We start from the raw sequence: 22,138 nt of genomic DNA on the forward strand, positions 1-22,138 counted from the left end.
GATGTTAATAAGGTCCAGTATGGTTGTAGTAACCATTTCAGAAACCTGACTTAGAATAGTGGGGGGGGGCACATCACTAGGGGAGCCACATTTCAGTTGGTTGAGATAGTTTTTTAGCGATTTCATATCCATGGGCTGATTGTCTCAAGGAGGAGATCGGGCATTCGTGTTTGCTCCTCCAAAAGGGGGGTATTTAAAAATGCTGAAGTAGGGGGAAAAGTCACATAAATAGCTTCAATTTGTTTAGAAAAGTGCTTTGACAGATTGTTACATCGTCCTAGAATATCGTCAGAAGAAAGGGGAGGAGCGGGGGGGTGGCAATCTGGAAACTTTTGCGGGGGGAGTTGGAGGCTGAGATAATCCTTTTTTCGTAGTACAGGGAATGAGCACTTCTAATTTCTGCTTTGTAAGCTTTAGTAGACTCTCTATATTTGGTTTTTTAATGGTAGAGAAGTCTTTCCTCAAGCTTCTCTCCAAGTGTTTACATTTTTGCTTCAACCTTGTGTGCTTGGGAGGGTACCAGGCTATTCTGTTCGAACCTTTCTTATTGATCATCCATTTTTTGGGGACCAACATATCTAAAGAGGAGTCAAGCCAGTTATCAAACCTGTTGTTAGCGGCTTTGGGGCCGCCCTCTAACACGGGTCTGGTATTATCGAGAATTAGTGTCCAGGACTCAGTGGAGAGTTTAGACCAATTCCACCTCCATTTTTTTACCGTTTCCAATGGCTGACTACTAACCAAAGGGGTCCATGCAAAGGAAATCATGTGATGATCCGACCAAGGCATGGGGATGGGTTTTCTGCCGCTAAAGCGGTGATAATTTTATCGCCTGTCTTGATAATATGCCCATTACAGATTTAGCTATTACTTCTGGTAGGTCTCCACTAAAATGGCCATTAGCTCCTGGAGGCAAATATATTAGGACCTCAGCAAAGATACAGGTATGAGAGAGACCAAGTGCAAAACAAAGACTTTCACATTCAGGAATCAAGCTTGCTGCTATACGACACTTGATTTTGTCTATATAAATAATAGCCAAACCCCCTCCTCAACTTAATTTGCGATCTTGTCTCTGAATCAGATATCCGGGGGGAAGTGCTTGAACCAGCACAGGATCTGATGTGTTGGTGAAGCATGTTTCGGTAAGAAATAGGGTATCTGGATCTTGTTCTTCCAACAGTAGCCGGAGTTCAATTGCGTGCTTAGGAATCGAACGACAGTTCAATAGGCAAATTTTAAGAATAGTTTGAGAAGATGGGATCTTAACAGCTAAGGCCATGGCCAGGGAACCTAATTCAAAAGGACAGTGGGACAATTTTTCCTAGTGCTTGCCGGCGCGATTGAGTGACTGCATTTATGTGAAACAGTCTCTCTAAGGTCATACAGCTGATCTGCGGTGTAAGAGAACTTACCTCTTGTGGGAGAACCAGGGGTTCTGGCTCCTGGGCCTGGTCGGGCACAGACAGGCTTGCCTCAGACGCACCAGCAGCGCAGCAGTGGCGCGCCCGCTGCGCGCGCCTGCTGCGCGGCCGCATCATCCGGCCTTATGAACAGTGGCGAAAGCGGAAGCCGTCGCAGCTAGACAGCTAACCCGGGTGCCCATGCTAAAAGATGCCCTCCCGGAGCATTGAACACAGCTCCTTCACCCAAACAGCCATATGCAACGTAATCAGGTAAAAAATACACATTTTAAAATATTGTGCAAAGTGGCAAGGTTTTTAAAAGAATAAGGCTGTCTCTACGAAATTAGATGTGTTCTGCAGCCACTAACCGAACCGCTAATGTTCGGTTAATGTGCTCTGCCTCGCTGCTCGGCCGCGTCATCCGCCCCTTATAAGTGTGGCGAACGCGGAAGTCGTCGCAGCTAGACCGCTAACCTGGGTTTACAATGCCCGCGCTAAAAGATCCCCTCCTAGAGCATTGAACACAGCTCCTTCCCCCAAACAGCAATGTGCAACGTTATTAGATTAAAAAATACACATTTTAAAATATTGTGCAAACTAGCAAGATTTTTAAAAGAATAAGGCGTTCTCTACAAAATTAGATGCTTTCTGCTGCCATGAACCGAACTGCTTATGTTAAATTAATGTGCTCTGCCTTGCTGCGCGGCCGCGTCAACCGCCCCTAATGAACTGTGGCAAATGCTGAAGCCATCGCAGCTAGACCGCTAACCTGGGTTTACAATGCCTGCGCTAAAATATCCCCTCCCAGAGCATTGAACACAGCTCCTTCCCCCAAAAAGCGATGTGCAACGTTATCAGGTAAAAAATAAAAAAATTAAAATATTGTGCAAAGTAGCAAGGTTTTTAAAAGAATGAGGCGGTCTCTACGAAATTAAATGCTTTCTGCTGCCATTAACCGAACAGCTTATGTTTGGTTAATGTGCACTGCATCGCTGCGCAGCTGCGTCATCTGCCCCTTATGAACTGTGGCGAACGCAGAAGCCGTCGCAGCTAGACGGCTAACCAGAGTTCACAACGCCGATGCTAAAAAATCCCCTCCCTGGGCATTGAACACAGCTCCTTCCCCCAAACAGCGATGTGCAACGTTCTGAGGTAAAAAATACAAATTTTAAAATATTGTGCAAAGTATTAGATGCTTTCTGCTGCCATGAACCGAACTGCTTATGCTCGGTTAATGTGCTCTGCCTCGCTGCACGGCCGCGTCATCCGCCCCATATGAACTGTGGCGAATGCGGAAGCCATGCAAGCTAGACCGTTAAATTGGGTTTAGAATTCAAGCCCAAAAAGATCCCTTCCCGGAGCATTGAACACAGCTCCTTCCCCCAAACAGCGACAGGCAACGTTATCAGGTAAAAAATTGAAATTTTAAAATATTTTGCAAAGTAGAAAGGTTTTTAAAAGAATAAGATGGTCTCTACGAAATTTGATGCTTTCTGCTGCCATGAACCGAACTGCTTATGTTTGGTTAAAGTGCTCTGCCTCGCTGCGCGGCTGCGTCATCCACCCCTTATGAACTGTGGGTAACACAGAAGCTGTCGCAGCTAGACCGCTAACCTGGGTTTACAATGCCAGCGCTAAAAGATCCCCTCGTGGAGCATTGAACAGAGCTCCTTCCCCCAAAAAGCAATGTGCAACGTTATCAGGTAAAAAATACACATTTTTAAATATTGTGCAAAGTATCAAGGTTTTTAAAAGAATAAGGCAGACTCTACGAAATTAGATGCTTTCTGCTGCAATAAACCGAACCACTTATGTTTGTGTAATGTGCTCTGCCTCGCTTCGTGGCCGCGTCATCGTCCCCTTATGAACTGTGGCGAACGCGGAAGCCATCACAGCTAGACCACTAACCTGGTTTTTTAATGCCCGTGCTAAAAGATCCCCTCCTGGAGCATTGAACACCGCTCCTTCCCCCAAACTGCGATGTGCAACGTTATTAGGTAAAAAATAAAAAATATTGTGGAAAGTGGCAAGGATTTTAAAAGAATAAGGCAGTCTCTACGACATTAGATGCTTTTGGCTGCCATGAACCGAACCGCTTATATTTGTTTAATGTGCTCTGCCTCGCTGCTCGGCCGCGTCATCCGCCCCTTATTAAGTGTGGCGAACGCGGAAGTCGTCACAGCTAGACCGCTAACCTGGGTTTACAATGCCCGCGCTAAGAGATCCCGTCCTGGAGCATTGAACACAGCTCCTTCCCCCAAACAGCAATGTGCAACATTATTAGATTAAAAAATACACATATTGTGCAAAGAACAAGGTTTTTTAAAAGAATAAGGCGTTCTCTAACAAATTAGATGCTTTCTGCTGCCACAAACCGAACGACTTGTGTTCGGTTAATGTGCTCTGCATCGCTGTGCAGCTGCGTCATCTGCCACTTATGAACTGTGGCGAACGCGGAACCTGTTGCAGTTAGACGGCTAACCTGAGTTTACAATGCCCGCGCTAAAAAATCCCCTCCCTGGGCATTGAACACAGCTCCTTCCCCCAAACAGCGATGTGCAACGTTATCAGGTAAAAAATAAACATTTTAAAATATTGTGCAAAGTAGCAAGGTTTTTAAAAGAATAAGGCGGTGTCTACGAAATTAGATGCTTTCTGCTGCCATGAACCAAACTGCTTATGTTCGGTTAAAGTGCTCTGCCTCGCTGCGCGGCTGCATCATCCACCCCTTATGAACTGTGGCTAACACAGAAGCTGGCGCAGCTAGACCGCTAACCTGGGTTTAAAATGCCAACGCTAAAAGATACCCTCCCGGAGCATTGAACAGAGCTCCTTCCCCCAAAAAACGATGTGCAGTGTTATCAGGTAAAAAATACAAATTTTAAAATATTGTGCAAAGTATCAATGTTTTTAAAAGAATAAGGCAGTCTCTATGAAATTAGATGATTTCTGCTGCCATGAACTGAACCCCTTATGTTTGGGTAATGAGCTCTGCCTCGCTGCGTGGCCGCGTCATCCGCCCCTTATGAACTGTGGCAAACGCGGAAGCCGTCGCAGCTAGACCACTAACCTGGGATTAAAATACCCACGCTAAAAGATCCCCTCCCGGAGCATTGAATACAGTTCCTTCCCCCAAACAGCGATGTGCAACGTTATCAGGTAAAAAAATACTAATTTTAAAATATTGTGCAAAGTAGCAAGGTTTTTAAAAGAATAAAGTGGTCTGCAAGAAATTAGATGCTTTCTGCTGCCATGAACCGAACCGCTTATGTTCGGTTAATGTGCTCTGCCTCGGTGCGCGGCCACATCATCCGCCCCTTATGAACTGTGGCGAACACGGAAGCCGTCGCAGCTAGACCGCTTACCTGGGTATACAATGCCCGTGCTAAAAGATCCACTCCCGGAGCATTGAACACAGCTCCTTCCCCTAAACAGCAAAGTGCAACGTTATCAGGTAAAAAATACAAATTGGAAAATATTGTGCAAAGTAGCAAGGTTTTTAAAAGAATAAGGCGATCATACGAAATTAGAGGTTTTCTGTTGCCATGAACCGAACCGCTTATGTTTGGTTAATGTGCTCTGCCTTGCTGCGCGGCCGCGTCATCTGCCCCTTATGGACTGTGGCGAATGCGGAAGACGTCGCAGCTAGACCGCTAACCTGGGTTGACAGTGCCCACGCTAAAAGATCCGCTCTCGGGGCATTGAACACAGCTCCTTTCCCCAAACAGCGATGTGCAGCGTTATCATGTAAAAAATAAAAATTTTAAACTATTGTGCAAAGTAGCAAGGTTTTGAAAAGAACAAGGCAGTCTCCACGAAATTAGATGTTTTCTGCTGCCATAAACCGAACCGCTTATGTTCGGTTAATGTGCTCTGCCTCGCCGCGCGGACGCGTCGTCCGCGCCTTATGAACTGTGGCAAACGCGGAAGCGGTCGCAGCTAGACCGCTATCCTGGGTTTACAATGCCTGTGCTAAAAGATCCCCTCCTGGAGCATTGAAAACTGCTCCTTCCCCCAAACTGCGATGTGCAAGGTTATCAGGTAAATAAAAATTTTAAAAAATTGTGCAAAGTGGCAAGGTTTTTAAATAATAAGGCAGTCTTTACGACATTAGATGCTTTTGGCTGCCTTGAACCAAACCGCTTATGTTTGGTAAATGTGCTCTGCATCGCTGCTCGGCCGCGTCATTCGCCCCTTATGAACAATGGCGAACGCGGAAGCCGTCGCAGCTAGACCACCAACCTGGGTTGACAGTGCCCAGGCTAAAAGATCCCCTCCCGCAGCATTGAACACAGTTCCTTTCCCCAAACTGCGTTGTGCAACGTTATCAGGTAAAAAATACACATTTTAAAATATTGTACAAAGTAGCAAGGTTTTTAAAACAATAAGGCGGTCTCTACGAAATTAGATGCTTTTTGCTGCCATGAACCGAACCGCTTATGTTCGGATAATGTGCTCTGCCGCACTGCGCGGCTGCGTCATCTGCCCCCTGTGAACTGTGGCAAACGTGGAAGCCTTCGCAGCTAGACCGCTAACCTGAGGTTACATTGCCCGCGCTAAAAGATACCTTCCCTGGGCATTGAAAACAGCTCCTTCCCCCAAACAGCATGTGCAAAGTTATCAGGTAAAAAATAAAAAATAAAAAATATTGTGCACAGTAGCAAGGTTTTTAAAAGAATAAGGCGGTCTCTACAAAATTAGATTCTTTCTGCTGCCATGAACCGAACTGCTTATGTTCGGTTAATGGGCTCTGCCTCGCTGCGCATCCGCGTCATCTGCCCCTTATGAACTGTGGCGAACGCGAAAGCCGTCGCCGCTGCACCACTAACCTGAGTTTAAAATGCCAGCGCTAAAAGATCGCCTCCCTGGGCATTGAACACAGCTCCTTCCCCCAAACAAAGTTATCAGGTAAAAAATACACAATTTTAAATATTGTGCAAAGTAGAAAGGTATTTAAAAGAATAAGGCGGTCTCTACGAAATTAGATGCTTTCTGAAGCCATGAAGCGAACCGCTTATGTTCGGATAATGTGCCCTGCCTCGCTACGTGGCTGCGTCATCTGCCCCTTGTGAACTGTGGTGAACGTGGAAGATGTCACAGCTAGACCACTAACCTGAGTTTACAATGCCCGCGCTAATAGATACCTTCTTCGGGCATTGAACACAGCTCCTTTCCCCAAACAGCGATGTGCACAGTTATCAGGTAAAAAATAAAATTTTTTAAATATTGTGCAAAGTAGCAAGGTTTTTAAAAGAATAAGGCGGTCTCTACAAAATTAGATTCTTTCTGCTGCCATGAACCGAACTGCTTATGTTCGGTTAATGGGCTCTGCCTCGCTGCGCGGCCGCGTCATCCGCCCCGTAATAACTGTGGCGAATGCGGAAGCCGTCGCAGCTAGACCGCTAACCTGAGTTAACAATGCCCGCTGTAAAAAATCCCATCCCTGGGCATTGAACACAACTCCTTACCCTAAACAGCGATGTGCAAGGTTATCAGGTAAAAAAATAAAAAATTTAAAATATTGTGCAAAGTAGCAAGGTTTTTAAAAGAAAAAGGCGGTCTCTACGAAATTCAATCAATCAATCAATCATAGGCATTTGTATAGCGCACTGCTCACCCGGAGGGTCTCAAGGCACTGGGGGGGTGGGGGAACGCTACTGCTCGAACAGCCAGGTCTTGAGTTGCTTCCTGAAGGAGAGATGGTCTTGCGTTGTCCGGAGGTGGATGGGGAGGGAGTTCCATGTCTTGGCTGCCAGGTAGGAGAAGGATCTTCCTCCGGCGGTGGCTCTGCGGATGCGGGGGACGGTGGCGAGAGCGAGGCTGGCGGAGCGGAGCTGGCGGGTGGGCTTGTGGAAGGTCAGGCGGCTGTTGAGGAACTTGGGGCCCAGGTCGTGGAGGGCCTTGTGTGCGTGGGTGAGGAGTCGGAACGTGATTCTTTTGTTGATGGGGAGCCAGTGCAGGTCTCTCAGGTGTCCGGAGATGTGGCTGTGTCGGGGAATGTCCAGGATGAGTCATGCTGAGGCGTTCTGGATCCGTTGGAGTTTCTTCTGGAGTTTGGCGGCGGTGCCGGCATAGAGGGCGTTCCCGTAGTCCAGCCGACTGGTGACGAGGGCCTGGGTGACCGTCTTCCTGGTCTCGGTGGGGATCCACCGGAAGATCTTTCGAAGCATGCGCAGGGTGTTAAAGCATGAAGACGAGACGGCGTTGACTTGTCTGGTCATCGAGAGGGAGGAGTCCAGGATGAAGCCTAGGTTGCGTGCGTGGTCCGTTGGCTTGGGGGTGGCTCCCAGGGTGGGGGGCCACCAGGAGTCGTCCCAGGCGGAGGGTGATGATCCCAGGATGAGGACCTCCGTCTTGTCTGAGTTCAGTTTCAGGCGGCTGTTCTTCATCCATTCGGCGACGTCTTTCATCCCTTCATGTAGGCTGGCTCTGGCTGCGTCCGGGTCGCTGCTGAGGGAGAGGATCAGCTGGGTGTCATCGGCGTAGGTGATGATCTTGAGGTTGTGTTGACGTGCGATGGTTGCGAGGGGGCTCATGTAGACGTTGAAGAGGGTGGGGCTGAGCGATGACCCTTGTGGAACGCCGCAGATGACTTCGGTGGCCGCTGACCGGAACAGGGGAGGCGGACTCTTTGGGTTCTTCCGGCGAGGAATGAGGTGATCCACTCCAGGGCCTTATCCTGGATGCCGGTGTTGTTCAGGCGCTGTACCAGGGTGCGGAGGCAGACAGTGTCGAACGCTGCGGAGAGGTCCAGGAGGATGAGGGCCGCAGTTTCCCCGTTGTCCATTAGGGATCTGATGTCGTCTGTGGCTGCGATGAGGGCGGTCTCCGTGCTGTGGTTGGCTCGGAAGCCGGATTGCGAGTGGTCGAGGGATCCGTTGGTCTCGAGGAAGGCGGCTAGCTGTCTGTTGACGGTCTTCTCGATGACTTTGGCAGGAAACGGGAGGAGCGAGATGGGGCGGTAGTTCTTGAGGTCGGAGGGGTCTGCAGTTGGTTTCTTCAGCAGGGCACTCCGGGAAGGTGGCGGTGTTGAAGGAGGCGTTGATGATGTCGCGGAGGTGGGGTGCGATGATGTGGTTGGCCGTGTTGAAGATGTGGTGTGGGCAGGGGTCCGTAGGGGATCCGGAGTGGATGGTGTTCATTGTGCGTGTTGTGTCTTCGGTGCTGACTGGGGTCCAGGTGCGGAGGGTGGCGGTGGGGGGCATCGGTTCGGTGGTGGGGTTCATGGTTGGTGGGCCGAAGCTGTTGTGAATGTTGGCAATCTTGTCGTGGAAGAAGGCTGCGAGGGAGTCGCAGAGGTCTTGCGAGGGAGTGATGTCATTGTTTCCGGCGTCGGGGTTGGAGAGCTCTTTGACGATGCTGAAGAGTTCCTTGCTGTTGTGGGTGTTGTTGTCCAGTCGTTCCTTGAAGGCTGTCTTCTTTGTGGCGCAGATCAGTTGGTGGTGTTTGCGGGTGGCGTGTTTGAGGGCCGTCATGTTGTCTGTGGTCTGTTTGGTGCGCCAGGTGTTCTCCAGGGAGCGGCAGTTCTTCTTGGAGGTGATGAGCTCGTCAGTGAACCAGGAGGCTTTCTTGCTGCTGCGTCTGCTGGGGGGGTTCTTCTTCAGTGGTGCGAGGGCGTCTGCACAGTTGGTGATCCACTGTGTGAGGTTGTTGGCGGCTTCGTTGGGGTCCGTTGAGCTGGTGGGGGGGTTCTGGCTGAGGAAGGTGGTGAGCTGGTCGCCGGTGATCTTGTTCCAGCTCCTGCGGGGGGCTTGTTGAGGGTGGTGGTGGGTCGTCGTTTTACTGAAGCTGAAGTGGACGCAGCTGTGGTCAGTCCACTGGAGATTGGTGGAGTGGCTGAAGGTGACGTATTTGCTGGATGAGAAGACTGGGTCAAGCGTGTGGCCGGCGTAGTGGGTGGGGGTGGTTACCAGTTGCTTGAGTCCGAGGTTGGCCAGGTTGTCCAGCAGAGCAGTGGTGTTGCGGTCCTTGTTGTCCTCCCGGTGGAAGTTGAGGTCCCCCAGGAGGATGTAGTCGGTGGAATTGATGGCGTGCGGGCTGACGAAGTCTGTGATGTCTTCGCTGAACTGTGTGCGTGGTCCCGGTGGTCTGTAGACGAGGGTGCCTCTGAGCGTGGTCTTGGGGTCGGTGTGTATCTGGAAGTGGAGGTGTTCGGCGGAGGTGAAGGTGTCATCGGAGTTGGTCATGATGCGGATGGTGTTCTTGTGGATGATGGCGATGTCTCCTCCTGTCTGATTGACGCGGTCCTTCATGGTGATTTTGTAGCCTTCCGGGACGGCGATGGCGACGTCGGGCGCTGAGGAGGCGTTCATCCAGGTTTCCGTCAGGAAGGTGATGTCTGGTGCTGTCGAGTCGAGGAGGTTCCAGAGTTCGACGGCATCCTGTGAACGGAGTGGGTGTTGAGCAGGATGCACATCAGGTGTTTGTTGCTGGGGCTCGGTTTAGGAGGTGCGATCGCTCTGGGGGCGTCATAAGTAAGGAGCCGGGAGGGAGGAGCAGCTGGGTGGCGGCAGCGGGGCGGTGAATGGAATCACAGGGGGGCGGGCCGCAGGGAGGCAGCGGCGGGAAATTCCAAGAAGCAGCGGGCAGCGGGAAATTCCCAGGAGCAGCGGGAAATTCCCAGGAGCAGCGGGCAGCGAGTGAAGGAATCTGCAGGCAGGAGGCGGCAAAGGCAAGCAGGAGCGGCAGCAGTGAATGGGGCGACCAAGCCCTGTGGAGGGCTGAGCGGTCACTTAGATGCTTTCTGATGCCATGAACCAAATCGCTTATGTTTGGTTAATTTGCTTTGCCTCGCTGCGTGGCCGCGTCATCCGCCCCTTATGAACTATGGCGAACGCGGAAGCCGTCGCAGCTAGACCGCTAACCTGGGTCTACAATGCCCACGCAAAAAGATCCCTTCCCTGTGCATTGAACACAACTCCTTCCCCAAACAGCGTTGTTCAATGTTATGAGGTAAAACATACAAATTTTAAAATATTGTGCAAAGTAGCAAGGTTTTTAACAGAGTAAGACGGTCTCTACGAAATTAGATGCTTTCTGCTGTGATGAACCGATCCGCTTATGTTCGGTTAATGTGCTCTGCTTCACTGCGCGGCCACGTCATCCAACCCTTACGAACTGATGCAAATGCGGAAACCGTCGCAGTTAGACCACTAACCTGGGTTTACAATGCCTGCACTAAAAGATCTCCTCCCGGAGCATTGAACACAGCTACTTTCCCCAAACAGCGATGTGCAACGTTATCAGGTAATAAATAATAAATTTAAAATATTGTGAAAGTAGCAAGGTTTTTAAAAGAATAAGGCGGTCTCTACGAAATTAGATGCCTTCTGCTGCCATGAACCGAACCGCTTATGTTCGGTTAATGCGCTCTACCTCGCGGCACGGCCGCGCCATCTGCCCCTTATGAACTATGGTGAACGCGGAAGTCATCACAGATAGACCGCTAACCTGGGTTTACAATGCCCACGCTAAAGGTTCCCCTCCCAGAGCATTGAACACAGCTCCTTCCCCAAACAGCAATGTGCAACGTTATCAGAAAAAAAATACAAATATTAAAATATTGTGCTAAGTAGCAAGGTTTTCAAAAGAATAAGGCGGTCTCTACAAAATTAGATGCTTTCTGCTGCCATGAACCGAACCGCATATGTTCGGTTAATGGGCTCTGCCTCGCTGCGCCGCCTCGTCAACCGCCCCTTATGAACTGTGGTGAACGCAGAAGCCATTGCAGCTAAACCGCTAACCTGGATTTACAATGCCCGCACAAAAAAATACCATCCCAGAGCATTGAACACAGCTCCTTCCCCCAAACAGTGATGTGCAACGTTATCAGGTAAAAAATACTAATTTTAAAATATTGTGCAAAGTAGCAAGGTTTTTAAAAGAATGAGGCGGTCTCTACGAAATTAGATGCTTTCTGCTGCCATGAACCCAACTTATGTTCGGTTAATGTGCTCTGTCTCGCTGCGCGGCCACGTCATCTGCCTCTTATAATCTATGGCGAACGCGGAAGCCGTTGCAGCTAGACCGCTAACCTAAGTTTACAATGCCCGTGCTAAAAGATCCCCTCCCTGGGCATTGAACACAGCTCCTTCCCCCAAAAAGAGATGTGCAAAGTTATCATGTAAAAAATACAAATTTTAAAATATTGTGCAAAGTAGCAAGGTCTTTAAAAGAATAAGGCGGTCTCTATGAAATTAGATGCTTTCTGCTTCCATGAACTGACCTGCTTATGTTCGGTTAATGTGCTCTGACTCGCTGCGCGGCCACGTCATCCACCCCTTGTAAACTGTGGCGAACTCGGAAGCCATCGCAGCTAGACCGCTAACCTGGGTTTACAATGCCCGCGCTAAAAGATCCCCACCTGGAGCATTGAACACAGCTCCTTCCCCCAGACAGCGATGTGCAACGTTATCATGTAAAAAATAAAAATTTTAAAACATTGTGCAAAGTAGCAAGGTTTTTAAAAGAATAAGACGGTCTCTATGAAATTAGATGCTTTCTGCTGCGATGAACCGAACCGCTTATGTTCGGTTAATGTGCTCTGCTTCACTGCGCGGCCACGTCATCAAACCCTTATGAACTGATGCGAACGCGGAAGCCGTCGCAGCTAGACCGCTGACCTGGGTTTACAATACCCGAGCTAAAGATTCCCCTCCCGGAGCATTTAACACAGCTCCTTCCCCCAAACAGCGATGTGCAACATTATCAGGTAAAAAATAAAAAATTTAAAATATTGTGCAATGTAGCAAGGTTTTTAAAAGAATAAGGTGGTCTCTACGAAATTAGATGCTTTCTGCTGCGATGAAACGAACCGCTTATGTTCGGTTAATGTGCTCTGCCTCGCAACGCGGCTGCGTCATCTGCCCCTTATGAACTGTGGAGAATGCAGAAGCCATCGCTGCTAGACCGCTAACCTGGGTTTACAATGCCCGCGCTAAAAGATCCCCTCCCGGAGCATTGAACACAGCTCCTTCCCCCAAACAGCGGTGTGCAACGTTATCAGGGAAAAAATACAAATTTTAAAATATTTTGCAAGGTTTTTAAAAGAATAAGGCGGTCTCTATGAAATGAGATGTTTCTACTGCCATGAATCAAACTGCTTATGTTCGGTTAATGGGCTCTACCTCGCTGCACGGCTGCGTCATCAGCCCCTTATGAACTGTGGTGAACGCGGAAGCCGTCGCAGCTAGACGGCTAATCTGGGTTTACAATGCCCGCACAAAAAGATCCCCTCCCAGAGCACTGAAGACAGCTCCTTTCCTCAAACAGTGATGTGCAACATTAGCAGGTAAAAAATAAAAATGTTATAAAATTGTGCAAAGTATTATTATTATTATTATTATTATTATTATTATTATGGAAGTTTATAAAGCGCATGGTTACGCACCCAGGCGTGTCCCCGCGCTAAAAGGAAAAGAGAGGCGGCTAGAGCAAGGAGATCACATCAGTGCTGAGCGGAAGAGGTGAGTTTTTAATGCTTTGCGGAATTTGGTCTCTGAGGGTTCGAGGCGCAGCTCCATCGGGAGCATGTTCCAATTTTTAGCTGCAAGAAGCCTAAAAGATCTCCCCCCCATTCGAGCTTTACGAATTTTGGGGACGGCTACTAGTCCAGTACCTGAGGATCTGAGCATCCGCTCCGGTCTATAGGGGGTAATGAGGTTGTGAAGGGGTACAGGCGCCCTGCCCATTATAATGCGATGACACATGCAGAGTGCCTTGAAGATAATCCTCTCCCTGACCGGAAGCCAGTGAAGGGACTTCAAGGCAGCTTTAGAGGGCGTTCTTCTGGGAAGCCTCAGTACCAACCGGGCTGTGGCATTTTGAAGTACCTGAAGGCGCTTAAGGCTTCTCGCTGTAACACCCAGATACAGAAGGTTAGAATAATCAAGTCTGGATGTGACCAAAGCATGTACAAGGGTCTGCCTGGCACTGACTGGGAGTAGATCAAGAATCTTCCTTAGGCTCTTAAGCATGCCGAAGCATATTCCAACCACCCGATTAATCTGGGGAGTGAATGAAAGGTCGATATCAAACATCACTCCCAGGTTTTTTGCCTGTTCACAAGGCACTGGGGTGGAGCCCAGGCATGCTGGCCACCAAGCCGATGACCACACATTCGGTACACCTCCCACCACGAGCACTTCAGTTTTGGACCCATTCAGCTTCAGGCAGTTATTAGACATCCAGGATGCAAGCTCCTGCATGCAGGCACTGAAGATGGATGCCGCAACATCAGGTGCTCGTGACAGCGAGATGACCAGCTGTGTGTCATCAGCGTATGACACTAGTTGAAGATCGTAACTTTCCACAATAGTAGCAACAGGGGAGACATACAGGTTAAACAGGGTGGGGCTCAGGGCAGAGCCCTGAGGAACCCCTTGATCAAGAGTGACCATACGAGAGTAATGTTCTCCCTGTCTGACCTGAAAACCCCTGTCAGTGAGGAAAGATTGGATCCACCTGAGCGCTGAGCCCATGATTCCTCCTTTATTAAGACACTGTAGCAAGGTGAAATGTGCTACAGTGTCAAAAGCTGCACTAAGGTCAAGTAGAATGACGGCCATAGTGTGCCCCTCATCGACCCCTTTCCTAATGGTCTCAGTGGCCATGAGTAATGCAGACTCCGTAGAGTCGCGAGCACGGAAGCCAAACTGAGTGGTGTGGAGCAGGTTGGCTTTCTCCACAAAGGCCATAAGTTGGAGATTAGCCACCTTTTCTGCCACTTTTGCCATATAGGGGAGGAGTGAGATGGGTCGGAGATTGTCCATCCTGTCCCAGCTAAGATTAGGTTTTTTTTGGAGCGGGAGTACTACAGCCTGTTTCCAGCTTTGAGGTACGATGCCGGAGCTGAAAGAGAGTTCCAGAACATCTCTAATATAAGGTTCAAGGATCTCAATACTCTCTGCGAGCAGTTTGGGAGATGCCGGGTCTCGAGGGGATCCTGACTTAATGGAGCAACAGATCCGTTGGAGCTCATCCGAAGAAGGAATAAAGAAGTTAGTCAGGCTGTTAGCACCTACATCGACTGATAGACTCTCGTTAAATTCTATTCCCTTTTCCTTCCCTCCCGAAAAAGTGGAATAGATGGTAGCCACTTTATCAGAAAAGAAGGCCGCGATGCGGTTGCAGGATTCCTCTGAGGCCAAGGACGGGTCAACCGAAGAGCCACAGAGAGCAATTTCCTTGTAGATTTTAAATAGCTCCTTGGTAGAGTTATTAGCTTCTTCTATTCTACCTGAAAAATAGATAGTTTTGGCACGCCTAATCTGGGTGTGGTATTCTCTACGTTTATCTGTATACCTTTGTTTTGCTTGGTCAAGATAAGCCGTTCTCCACTGTCTTTCAAGTTGTTTACACTCTGCTTTCGCTGAACGTAGTTCTTTGCTGTACCAGGGGGCGGATTTCTGGAGCCTACTACAGGGATTTTTGTGGCAAAGAGGGGCAGTCTCATCTAAAGCCTTGTTAATACGGATTTCTAATCTATCAGATGCAATTATAGCATCCTCACCTCCTGGTTTGCCACCTTTAGTAAGAGCAATATCGAACTTAGATTTAGAAAAGGCAGTCCATTTGCGGCTCATATATTTAGAGCAGGTACACGTATGGATATTGTTAAGAGGGATATTAATTATAAAAGGCACTAGAAAGTGGTCAGACCAAGAAACAGGAACATGGGCCTTAACTACAATGTCTTTCCAATTGACAAAAATAGGGTCCAATAAGTGGCCCTTTTGATGGGTCGGGCCTTAGATTTGGAGTATAATTGGAGGGAATGTAGTTGTTGACAGAAATCTGTGGCTCCTGTGTCCAGTAAGTCATCCAAATGGATGTTAAGATCACCTAGGAGCATAAATTTATCCCTGCGTAGAGCGGCATCGGTTATGCCCTCGATAAGGCTGGTAGAAAAATGGGTGAAAGGACCCGGAGCATGATAAATCAAGAGGCCCTTCAGTGTGGTGCCATCGTTGACCTTGATGGAAAAGGCTCCCGTCTCACTATCAGCGATAGCGAGAGGTTCGAGTTGGCAGTATAGCGGCTGTTTATAAACTATAGCTATTCCCCCACCTCTACCCACAGTTCTGTCCAATCGTGCTATGGCATAGCCAGTAGGGAGAGAAGTGACTATGTCCGGTTCAGAGTTGGGGGTCGAGCCAAGTCTCAGTAAGAAATAGGAGATCGAGTTTCATGTCAGTGAGCAACTCATATATATCGAGACTATGCTTCCGCATGGACCTAGTGTTAAGTAGTCCGCATGTGAGCCTGCTATTCTTAGTCTTAAGCGCAGGTTCAATACGCCAGTTGTATTGACACTCTTTACAATTAATAGTGTCTTCCGCCTCAAGACTATGGAGACAGGCTTTATGAAAACGCGGGCAAAAGGCTCGAAGTTGTTGTGCACTCCAACGGATAACTGACCTGTTTCGGTCAGGGATTGTGGCCCCTGCCCTGGCCGGCCACGGACGGGCGCAGACGGGCTTGCCTTGGGCGTTCGCGTAGGCATCGTCCTTAAGTAGGGGCCAATGAGGAAGCCTAGAGCGCTAACCTCAAGGCTCCCAAGGCTCCCAAGTTGGCGGCTCCGCCTTACAACGGCGGAAGTAAGAACTGTGCAAAAAGAGGCTCAATGGAACAGGAATGTGCAAAACAGCAACGCGAAGGACAGTAGCAGCAAGGTAAATTTAAAAACGATTATTAAAACAATTCTGTTTCTCGCTCACTCGCCGCGCGCCCTCTCTAAGCACCCGGCTCAAGCCTCAGGTTTTCAAAAGAATAAGACGGTCTATACGAAAATAGATGCTTTCTGCTGCGATGAACCGACCCGCTTATGTTCGTTTAATGCGCTCTGCCTCGCTGCGCGGCTGCGTCATCCGCCCCTTATGAACTGTGGCGAACGCGGAAGCCATCGCAGCTAGACCGCTGACCTGGGTCTACAATGCCCATGCAAAAAGATCCCTTCCCTGTGCATTGAACACAACTCCTTCCCCAAACAGCGTTGTTCAATGTTATGAGGTAAAAAATACAAATTTTAAAATATTGTGCAAAGTAGCAAGGTTTTTAAAAGAATAAGATGGTCTATACAAAATTAGATGCTTTCTGCTGCGATGAACCAAACAGCATATGTTTGGTTAATGTGCTCTACCTTGCTGCGCGTCCGCGTCATCCGCCCATTATGAACTGTGGCGAATGCGGAAGCCGTCGCAGCTAGATCGCTAACCTGGGTTTACAATGCCGGCGCTAAAAGATCCCCTACCGGAGCATTGAACACAGCTCCTTCCCCCAAACAGCAATGTGCAACGTTATTAGGTAAAAAATACACATTTTTAAATATTGTGCAAAGTAGCAACATTTTTGAAAGAATTAGGTGGTCTCTACGAAATTAGATGCTTTCTGCTGAGATGAACCAAACCTCTTTTGTTCGGTTAATGTGCTCTGCCTCGCTGCGCGGCTGCGTCACCTGCCCCTTATGAACTGTGGCGAACGCGGAAGCCATCGCAGCTAGACCACTAATCTGAGTTTACAATGCCCGCGCTAAAAGATCCCCTCCCGGAGCATTGAACACAGCTCCTTCCCCCAAACAGCAATATGCAACCTTATAGGGAAAAAATAAAAATTTTAAAATATTTTGCAAAGTAGCAAGGTTTTTAAAACAATAAGGCGGTCTCTATGAAATAAGATGCTTTCTGCTGCCATGAACCGATCTGCTTATGTTCGGTTAATGGGCTCTGCCTCGCTGCACAGCTGCTTCATCCACCCCTTATGAACTGTGGCAAACGTGGAAGCCGTCGTAGCTAGACCGCTAACCTGGGTTTACAATGCCCGAGCTAAAAGATCCCCTCCCGGAGTATTGAACACAGGTCCTTCCCCCAAACAGCGATGTGCAAAGTAATCAGGTAAAAAATAAAAAATTTAAAATATTGTGAAAGTAGCAAGGTTTTTAAAAGAATAAGGCAGTCTCTACGAAATTAGATGCTTTCTGCTGCCATGAACCGAACCGCTTATGTTCGGTTAATGTGCTCTGCCTCGCTCAACTAACTATAAAGGCCGAATTTCTCTGGTTTTGTATAAGTGAAATGTCCAACTAACTATAACATCCCTGAAACCTGTTTTTTTTCAGTGAATTTCTAAGGTTTTTTAAATGCTAATTTCTAACTATAATGTCCCTGAAACCTAAGTTTTTTCAGTTAATTTCTACTGTTTTTTAAATACTAATTACTAACTATAATGTCCCTGAAACCTATGTTTATTCCAGTGAATTTTCCAGATTTTTTCAATACTAATTACTACACTGAAATGTAGTAGTATCGTTTGCAGGGTGATGCAGAAAGGGGGCTGGGCTTCCGACCAGTGCTCAGAAATTCAGCTGTGTAGGACTTACAGGAGATACGAGGAGGTCTTTTTGGCCCCCAAAATCCTTCAGGAGTAAAGTGGACTTTATCCCCCAACCCGTAGTGTGCCAGGAGGCGAGTCTGAAGTTTAGTGGAGAAAGGGAGGCTTGGCCTCCGAACACCTCTTAGCAATCCCACTCTGTGGGACTTACTGGAGGTAACAGGAGGAGTAGTTGGCCCCCAAGATCAACCTTGGGGGCTACCTACCCTTCCTATTACCACCAGTAAGTCCCACACAGCAGGATTGCTAAGTTCTCATAGCCGGTCATGCCCCCTTTGTCCACCATTCTGCAAACGCGCTCCTTGGTGTGCTCTTGGCTGGGGATTAAAGTCCCCTTCGATGCTGGGGGTCCTTAGGGGCTAACTAGCCTACCTGACACCTCCTGTAAGCCCCAGATAGTGGGATGGCTGAGAGATGGACACAGGCCATGCCCCCTTTCTGCACCACTATGCAAACGTGCCCCCTGGGGCACTCTTGGTTGGGGAATGAAGTCCCCTTGCCTCCTGAGGGTCCCTGGGGCCAACTAGCCCTCCTGTTATCTCTAGTAAGCCCCAGACAGCTGTATTGCTGAGAGTGGTCCGAGGCCACGCCCTCTTTTTACACCACTCTGTAAACACACCTCCTGGCACACTGCTGCTTGGGGGATGAAGTCCACTTTATTCCTGAGGTCCTCAGGACACATGAGGACCTTATTGCCACACCAGCAGTGCGCCAAGATGCGTGTTTGCAGAGTGGTGAAAAATGGGTGTGGTCTCGGACCACCTTTCAGCAATCTCACTGTGTGGGGCTTACTGGAGGTACCTGGTGGGCTAGCTGGCCCCTAAGGACCGTTAAGATTCTAGGGGACTTAATCCCCCAACCTAGAATGTGGAAGGCACGTTTACAGAGTGGTGCAGGGAGGGGACAAAGCCTCCAGCAAGATGCTGGCTTTTTTTTCAATTTTTTGGGGAAGAGGGCCTGTGTGGCCCCCCTTCCCTTAATCATTTTTGGGCCCCAGGGACTCCATCCCCCAGGGCCTGAGACATAGTTTTGTTTTCTTGTAAATGGAAGGGGCGATTTCGGCCCAAGGGACCCCATCACCCGGGGCATTGCCTCGTTTTTATATTATTGAAAATTCAGTAAGGGGGCCATGTGGTCCCCTTCACAGGGCCACTTTTGGCCCTGGGGACCCCATCCCCTGGGGCTGGCCCTCACGTTGGGGACTGCGAGGGGAGCCCCAATGCCCCCGCGGTCCCTACCGGCTTCCCTCCTCCTGCAGGAGCCGGCATTGCTTTTGGGCAAAGGGAACTACAAACATGCTGCTCCCTTTGCCCAAAAGCAATTCTGTTTTGCTTTGTGGAAGCGAGAGCAGGTTTTCTGCTCTCGCTTCCACGAAGCAAAGCAGAAGTTTGCTTTGACAGGGCAGGAGCAGTGCTCCTGCCCTGTTAAGCAAACTGCAATGTCCCGGGGTGGGCACCCTGGGACATTGCTGGAGCCATCCTGGGGGGTGGTGGTCCCCACAGCCATAGAGCGCTCCAGGAGGGGGCCCAGTGGACCCCTCCCTCCGTATGCATAGCCCCGGGCCGGGGAACAGCAATGGACCCCCAGCTTCTTTTATGTAGTGCCCCGGGGGTTGTGGTCCCCAGGGCCTGTGGGGGGGGCTTGAGACCCTCACACTCCTTTATTTTAGTCCTGGGGAGGTGGCAGTCCCCGGGGTTGCGGGGGGCATGTGCCCCCCGCCTTTGGTAATTAAAGCCCCAGGGAGGTGGAGGTGGCCCCGGGGCTGCGTGAGGGGGGTAGGAGCCCCGCACGCTTTAAAAAAAAAAAAAAGTTGGTGGTCCCTGGGGCTGCGGGGGCTCCTGCAGGGCCCTTCATAACCAAACAGGAATGCCCCCGGGACCTGGCCACCTGGGGGCTTATTAAAATGAAGCACAGGATACCGTGCCTCTTTTTTTTCTATTTTCTCATTGGGATTTACGTACTGTACATGAATCCTGCAAGGAAAAAATTATTTGTTTGGCCCTGGGCGTCCCTATGGGACCCCTTGACCAGGCCTGGGGGGTCAGGTTTTTTCTACCCTGCCCCCTTTTCTTTGTTTCAATTATTTTTTTTCCCTTTTTGCTTGAGACTCGGTTCTAGCGAGTCACATATTGTCTGCCAACACTTCTTGGTTTGAAGTGTTAACACCCAATAAGAATGAAGCTTGTGATCAGGAGGGTTTGAGGATCCACAGGGGTCACCGGATATCGCTTCTTACTATTGTCTTATTTCTCTGGAACTACTGAACGGATATACACCATTTAAAGTAAAGAGTGCACTCTGGACCAAGAGCTACCTCTCTGCCAATATTGGTGTAATTCCGTTCAGCAGTTCGGGCTGTATCCGCGACAAACATTTCCCATGGAGATTAAAATGGAGAAAACGCCTTTTGGGGCCCCATTTTTTCTAGGCCCCCGCTTGACAAATCACCCCGAAACTTTCAAGACAGGAGCTGACCGGAGTGCCCTATCAGTTTTGAACATTTCGTGAAGATTTGTCAAACAGTGCCAAAGATATTGGCAAAAGGAAAAACGCTTTTCCTATGGAAACTAAGGGGCTCTTTATGATGGTGGGTGGACTTGGTCCACCCACCATCATAGCGGTGTTTGGGACCGCCTGCCAGACATGCAGCAGTCCCACCACTGCTATTAGGATGCGCCTGCCATACTGGCAGGCGCATCCTGGGCCTTTATCATTGCGGGCGGTGCTGCTGGCTGCAGCACCGTCTGCAATGATAAAGGTGCATGCACCGCATTTCCCTGCACCACGTGGCAGGCACCACTCGGTGCCCACCACTTGGTGCATGGAATTGCAGCCCCAGTGCACCACCCCACACAGAAGGGGCCTGGTATCTCAATTATATGTATTTCCCTATATAAGGTCATCCATGGAGTACTATTGTACTCAATTTTTTCATTTTTTTCATCGGTTCACGATATAATATATTTTTTATCTGATTATGGGCCTGATTACAAGTTGAGCTGTCTTACCACTGTACTGCAGTGGTGGAAGTTCCAAGAAGACCACTGTGACAGCAGTCCTTAGAAGACCGCCTCGGCAGCAGTCACCCGTCCACTGTATTGCGATTCGCCAGTGGCTGTGTTTCTGACGGCGTGTACATTTTTTCCATATGTGTCGATGCATGTGTGTTTATTGTGACTGCATAAGTGTTAAATGTACACATATGCATGACACGTAAAAAAAGACCTACTACGAATACATTGCTGGACACTGGATCATATGAGCCATGTCCAGTCAATGGGTAAATACTGCAAAACGGACTTACCTGGATTTTGGCACCAACAGGCTCATTTTCTTAGGGGTCCAGATGCTGCTGTGAAGGGGGACCTGGAGGAAGGGATCCAAGTGAAAGACTGAAGGGTAAAAAAGGATATGGGTGAGTTTGCAGCCCAATTCCTTAGATTCTGTTGACTTGAAGCAGGTGGTCTTACCGTCATGGTCAGCTTGTTGGAAAGCCATCTCGTAATTCTTATCATGGTGAACGTTTCTGTACTGCCCTATTGTCGCAATCAAACGAAGTTATCAATGAGGTAGATCCAAGTAGTTGTTTATTGGTTGATGATAAGATGGTAGTTACATAGTAGATGAGTTAGATCAGGTTGATATATGGTTGATGTACAGTCCATATATGGTCCCACCAGGAACTGCATCTCTGCTGCTCAGCCCACTCTCTCCAACTGTCATACCTCCCAGTCAGGCAGGCACACCAACATTCCAATGGTCATCAGGCATTCCACTCACACACCCAAGCAGACTGGCTAAGCAGCAATACACGTAGATACAACACATCCCCTTTCTTTACAAAATCAAAACAACAGTAGAAACAAGCCTAATGAGATAATCACAACTATGCAGAAGACTTGTAGAAACATTGCATTCAGAAAATATATCTCAAGTGAAGCAATGATGTAACATCTCAAAAGATAATGAGAATGTGAAATGAAAGAAGAATAAAATAGAAAAGAATTAATGCAAAGACAAGAGATAGTAAGAATACGAAACGAATGAAGATAAATGGAAAATAAATAAGTGCAAAAGAGAATATAAGAATTCTACACAGCACCCATCCCCTTTCCTTGTTTTGACAATTTCAACTCCGCACATTGTGCATTCAATATTTTGACAATTTCAACTGCGCACATTGTGCATTCAATATTTTGACAATTTCAACTCCGCACAGTGTGCATTCAATATTTTGACAATTTCAACTCCGCACATAGTGCATTCAATATTTTGACAATTTCAACTCCGCACATTGTGCATTCAATATTTTGACAATTTCAACTCTGCACATTGTGCATTCAATA

Source organism: Triturus cristatus, chromosome 2_1, assembly GCF_964204655.1.
Source record: "Triturus cristatus chromosome 2_1, aTriCri1.1, whole genome shotgun sequence".
Taxonomy (NCBI): domain Eukaryota; kingdom Metazoa; phylum Chordata; class Amphibia; order Caudata; family Salamandridae; genus Triturus; species Triturus cristatus.